At 48.4% G+C, this 6,742-nt stretch overlaps 1 pseudogene; it reads left to right on the top strand.

The window, feature by feature from the left end:
- Positions 1-1,092: 1,092 nt before the first annotated feature.
- On the top strand, positions 1,093-3,226 carry LOC107569484 (uncharacterized; annotated as a pseudogene).
- Positions 3,227-6,742: the final 3,516 nt, after the last annotated feature.

Genomic DNA, 6,742 nt, shown 5'->3' on the forward strand with positions numbered 1-6,742 from the left:
ATCATTAAATTTTAACCAGGAAATACCATTTCTAACCTGAAATTCTAATTTAATTTGCAATTGGCCTTCTTTCCTCTCCCTTTCAGTTATTTAATTCACTCAGCAAAATTTTTATAAGTTTGCCTGTTTGGCTTAAGCCTGTTAGTGGCAAAACCCCAAAAGGAAAATTAGGATTTCCTCAGTACTTAGGTTAAGTTGGTTTTATCCTGCTAACACAGCAAAACCAACCCCCTTGGGGTATCACTTTAACAGCGCCATCACCCTGTCATTTTTCTTAACATTGGAAGCAAAGCTTCTCTCTTCTTCTTTTTCTCCTCCTCTCTCTAAGCTGTTTCCTTCTGAGTTGACTACTGCGGTTGTTTGCTGGGATTTTGCCTGTGAAAAGGTATTTGTGAAACTTGAGAACAGTAGTTCAAAATTGTCTTCCATTTATCTTCCACTCTCTTGTGAAACTCTACCCAGCTAAGAGGACTGACAGGCATCTGCCAAAATTTTAACAAGCATCTAGGAACATCTAATTGGTGGACGGTGTCAATCTTAACAGCTAAGAAACCAATACTGTCATTGTTATTATTTTCCCTTCACCCGAAGGAATTTTAATAGCAACCACAGCCCTGGTATTTAGAAATCCCCATTTCCAAACGCCAGTTTAGAAGCATCCTTCTAAAATCAAACTTAACCAAAAGGAAAAAGAGAAGAAAATTAATTATACTCATTCTGCTACCAGAAAAGGGTATTTTGTTGTTTTATCTTTCCCTCTCATCTTACCATTAACTTTCTTTCCTTACAAAAAAAAAAAATTATCTTACAGGAAAATTGGAAGTAGCCAATTATTATCCTGTTCTCTGCTCTGTTTGTTATTTTTCTTTCCTCCCTCCGTTCTCTAGCTGTGCTACCTGTGTGTGCTTACTAATTTTCCCACAGAGACTACAACTTAGGAGCACGCCCACCAGAGGATCATAGTCGCCGAGAACTACACTCACCTGTCCATTACACACTCACTATCAAACCACACGTGACATTGCACACTTACACCCCTATTTTGCCTTGTTTGTTTTGTTTTGTTTCCTCTTCTTCAAGGTCTGTGTCAGTCTAGGGTCTAGATCTCCCTCACCGCGCCAAAACATGTCTCGCACCACAGACTCTATTGGCCACTGGGAAGACCTCGAGACCTGGCTAAGTGTTGCAACAGACAGCCTCCTACCTAAGGCTGCTGAAACCCTGAGGCATCAGACACAGGACCTGCTGGATGACAACATAGCAAACCTCATGAGACAAGACCCAAGTCAGAGCTACAGTCACAAAGAATTAGCAAAGATCACCGGCTCCTTAAGCCACACACTCATCGCCACCCTCAAGCTGAGTGACAGGCACGCCGCCCATCTCCAGCAGGAGCTAACACGCGCACAACGACGCATCGAGCAGCTAGAACTGGAGGCTCAGGAACGACAGGAAGGGCCTGATGAAGTGGAACAAGGCGCAGAGGAGGAGATCACTAGGCTAAAAGAGACCCTAGCAGCTACAACCCAAGAAATGGAACAAGGCAAGGCTGACTACGCTGATCTCGCCAACAAGCTACAATATGCCGAACAGCTCCTGGAAAAGGCAAAGGCCGACTTCAGAGACAAGAACAGCCGAATTAAAGCCCTTGAAACTCACCTGGATGAGTCAAGAAACGAGATCAGTCGCCTAACACAACAGCTGGACTACATCAAAGAGAAGTTCGACAGCATCAGAGAGGAACTCAAACATGCCTACGAGCTGCACCCTGAGCCTACAAGGACACGACGGGCACCAGTCTCACCCCTGTCTAGCAGGACTGGGTCACCTGTTCCTCAACTGACGCGTGAGCAAAAGGGGGAGGGGGCAGTGCTGAAAAATTCACCAGATCCCTCTGAAGAACGTTACCTCACGACCAAGCTAAAAGAACCTGCTCCAGCCAGCCACAGAGCATCTCATGGCTTGGACCTCAAAGACCACGACAAGCTCGCCACAAACAGTGGCAAATTCACCCCAAGTGTGCCAGGTAGCCAGGATGTCCAAGCTTATCTGCAAGACGTCGATTTCCATCTGGAAATGAAACTCAATGTCACAGACAAAGATAGACTTTATTTGCTCCGAACAACAGCCAGCCCTGACGTGCGCAGTTTCCTGGACAGGCAGCCTGCTCACACAAAGGCTGATTACCACCTCCTCCGAGAAGCCCTCATTAAAGAATTCGCTGACCCTGAGTCAGAACAAGGACTAGTGGCTGCCCTGGAGATGAGACAAGGACGTCATGAATCTCCTCAAGCCTACTACAGACGACTCAGACGAGCATACTTCGGAACTCGCAACGAACTGAACATGGAAGACGATCTGAACTTCAAAACTCTCTTACAGAGAAACCTCCATCCTGGAGTAAGCCACCATCTTGGCGTTCTCGCATGCCCACGAACAATGAATGCTCAACAGTTGCGAGACTTGGTGCATAAAGCCTACAGCAAACAGAAGATGGCCTCAGAAAAGGGCGACAAAACCCCAACAGTTCTTGACTTCAACACTCAAAGTCAAGGTCTGGCTCTAGAGGGCGCCCAACATCAAGACCATGCCAAGCCACCACACAAAGAGTGGAACACACCCTCGTCCAACAGAGAACGAGACTCCCATGCTGGTACCCGACCTAAACAGAGGAACAACCGCTGGGATGGACCGCGTGGATGACAACACTCACCTGGACGTCACTGGGAAAAATCTTGGGACCAATCCAGACCTCGTGAGAATCAATGGGACAGATCGTGGAATCAGCCAAACTCATTTGGAAACTCAAGAGGAAAAGGCTCATGGGAATCCAACGGAACCTCCAAAGGGAAACGACAAACACACCCGGGAGCAACCAGTCCAAGGACTCAACGAAGGAACTCACAAAGATTCCAAGCTGACCAAGCTCAAACTGAATCCACACAAGAACAAAAGACACTACCGTGTTTCGACTCACAAGAGCTGATGAAAATGATGATGAAAGAGTTCTTCCACTGAAAGGAGGAGGATCGGAAGTGGGAAAAGAAAGAGAAACCAGAGACAGCCTGACTAGCAGCCGGAAGAGAAGGCAGCGACCAGCTGATCCAACCAGCCACAGAGAACAGTACTCCTTCACCTCACTCTCAGAGAACCGTAAACTCCATAACTTCAGACGGACAAGAAATCCTACCTGAACAACCCGCAAAACAGTCAGAAACTGACCCAAAACTTGATGCGTCAGATCACAGCAGCGTCCAACAGACACCTGCTAACGAAACCACTCAAGTTCCTGAAAGTGCTGTCTTGGTCATCTGCCACTCCTCCGACGAACACCAGATCAGTCCTGACATCCTACCTGTCTCATCCCAAACTCCAGTCCCCCAACTTCTGGGCGACCTCATTGAGAAAGGAATAGCAAGAAAGTTTGCTATTCCGCCAACTCACTGACTGATGATACAATGTCAAAGCCAGGGCCAGGGCCAAGCTCAACTCCAAGCAGCAAGAACCTGGACCCTTTCCTCTGCTCATTGCAGGCGCCTGACTCAGACTCAGGCCTCCTTCGAATCATGGCTGCCATAAATGTCCATGACACATCAGTGTCCGACGCAGCATTAACCCTGTGGGCGGAAAACTCGGCTATCAGCCTGAAGCTATTCAGAGCATTGAATCAAGGACAGCAGAGCCTCCCACACATTTCAAGACACAGCCGCGTCCCTCTCAGTCCCTGGTCGACAACCATGGCTACCTCCAAGATCATCTGCACTGTAGACATTTGATGGAACAACAGACACCTGAATCACTACTTCCTCATTGTCCCCAACCTACCTCATGACATCTGCATTGGAGCAGACATCATGGTCCGGCTCAATGCCTTTGTGGACATCGTAAACGACATCATACGGGCTCCCCTGTCGCACCAACTGACCACTGCAGTCAAACTCAAGAACCTTCGATCTGGTCAAACAAATGCATGCGCCATGATTAACGAACAGGAACCCGCAATACTTGCCTACAGCAAGAGTGTCAGCGTCCGCCTCAACATGCGACCTGGCCACTCTCTCGACAGTAAGCTAGGCTTCTTCCAACCTTCCAGGACCTGCCTAAGACTAGGACTGACCTTGGAAGCCACACCTCTCATTGAAGTGTCATCTCGTGCTGTGTATGTATTGTTCAACAACTGTACGGCCAAAGACATCAACATTCCCAAAGCCAGTCACCTGGGATGGCTCATCAACCAGACGTTCCATGACTTTGAGCTAACGGTACCGGTCATAGGCCACATACCAGTCCAACTACTGTCAGATGAATATGATGACACAGTAACGTTCACAAGACCCAATGGAACCATTGCCATCACTTCTAATCTGCCAGTGCCCAGAGAAAGCATCTGCTGATCAGAAATCACAGACGACACTCACCTCGCCGTCTACACTGTCTCAACACAGCCCACGACAGAATCACCTGCACAGGTGACCGTCAAGGCCCAGAGCCCCTCAAATGACTCAACCATGGAGGAACCCTACACTGGGTTCGGTGCACAAATCCAACAGATCCTGAGTGAGGCGGATGCCCTCCATAAGGAAGCAGATTCGCAAAGGACTCCTTGGACTGTGGCGGCTGATGACTCAGCTGGACCAAGAGATTCCCAAAATCAAAGGCTCAACGATCCTTTCCACAATGGACGTTGCCTCGGAATTTTGGACAATCCCCGTCCACCCTGATGACCGACACAAGCTGGCATTCACCTTTGCCAATCGACAATACACCTTCACATGGTGTCCCTTTGGCTATGCCAACTCACCAACTGAATTCAACATCTTCTTGAACAAAGCATGCCCTGATGCCAGAACCAGAGGCAACCTCGTTTACGTGGACGATGTGCTTTTGAAAAGCTCAAATGTGGCAGACCACCTCAAAGAAATCGATCACATCCTGAACCAGCTGATAACAGCAGGAGCAAAGATCGCCCTCCACAAAGGACAATGGTGCAAAACCAAAGTTAAATATGTCGGACAAGACGGTATCGAACCACAGTCCAGTCGCACCCAAGCAATCAAAAACATAAAGACACCTACTAACATTTCTGAGCTACGAAGCTTTCTGGGAGTGTGCAATTACTCACGACATCGCACGACCACTAACCTCCCTCCTGAGAAAGGACGAACCCTTCGTCTGGTCGGAAGCTCAGGACATGGCTATGAGCGAGCTCAAATAACGTCTGTGCGCTGCACAATGCCTGGCCTACCCAGACCCAGGAAAGGAATTCTACTTCTCAAGGTTCGGACTGCCTTTAAGGGTCAACTCTGACCGAGGAACCCACTTCACCGCCGAAGTCATGCAAGAAGTGTGGAAACTCTTGGGTATACAGGCCAATCTCCATATAAGCCATCACCCAATTTCCTCAGGTCAAGTGGAACGAGTCAACAGGACCGTGGTCAGCATGCTGAAGAAGTACGTGTCCGCCAATCAAAAGGATTGGGATATTAAGCTCACCGGTCTACCGGAGTACCCCCGTTCGAGATGATGACGGGGCGACAAATGACACTACCGTTACACCTGCTGTACCAACCTGGTGACCTGAACCTCGTTACCACCTATACCACTCACCAATACCTGGAAGAGTTGCATCAGCACCTGACAACAACTTTTGCCTTCGCGCAACAACTCCAAAGAAGTGCAGAAGGTCAAAAAGCCTACTATGACCAAAAGGCCTCTCACCAGGAACTTAATGTCGGAGACAAAGTATGGTACTACAGCTTCGCCCAACCAAGGCAGAACGCTCCCCATCGCCTGTCAAAGAAATTCCTACCTCACTGGACAGGACCCCATGAGATTGTGGACAAGTTCTCACCTGTTGCCTATCGAATCAAAATCAGACAAGGGCGCAGTGAGCCAGTCCTTCGATGGGTCCATCGAAACCAGATAAAGAGGCACCAGGGCTCCAACCGATAGGAAAAGGGGGAAGATCAAACAAACTGACACAGACCGACAATCTCATACTCTACACTACACTGACATAAATCCTGTCATTTTAGGAAGACATATAGCTACCTTGCGTAGACACAACACTTACACACTCTCCTCCGCCGCACTGCTAGGGCCAACCTCTAGTAGAGAGGAGGTACTCCACACATGTGACACTCGTTTGCTGTCTCACCTCATTCGGTGTCCTTGTGTTTCTTTGTTTGTTTGTTTTTTTCCTTTGTGTCTCTCTTGGTGTTTTTCATTTCCCCCCTCACTACAATTTCCTTTCCCCTCTAGTCCCCTCATCAGGGAACTCCCTTAACTCAACTTTAAATCCAGGTCCCGAAACTAGGATTGACTCCTTTCACCAAAAATCTTTTTTGTCGTAAATCGTTGAGAAAAGCCGGCGCCAACCAAATTGAGGCAACACAAGCCAAGATCGTCGGAAACCGCCGGCTAGTCGACACCCCAGCGCGTACAGCTACCCTCACCTACGATCAACACGACATTGCCATGCACATTATACTGCCCAACCAGACTTTATGGATCAATGTCCCTAAGGGCTCGATCCTCCATATTGACGATTTAGCATTGTATCACCTTACCGACGACGAGTATAAAGCCGAACTCGAAATCTCGCCCCCCCCCTTCAAACAGCATTCCTTCGTCCTCGATCCAGAACTGGAAGAAAGGATCAAGGAGGAAGGAACGCAACTTATTGAGTGGACTCCTGTTGATACGGCTTTAGAAGCTATCGCTCGCCTGCCGCCCGCTGGCG

This window comes from Sinocyclocheilus grahami, unplaced genomic scaffold, assembly GCF_001515645.1.
Source record: "Sinocyclocheilus grahami isolate Dianchi unplaced genomic scaffold, SAMN03320097.WGS_v1.1 scaffold1349.1, whole genome shotgun sequence".
Taxonomy (NCBI): domain Eukaryota; kingdom Metazoa; phylum Chordata; class Actinopteri; order Cypriniformes; family Cyprinidae; genus Sinocyclocheilus; species Sinocyclocheilus grahami.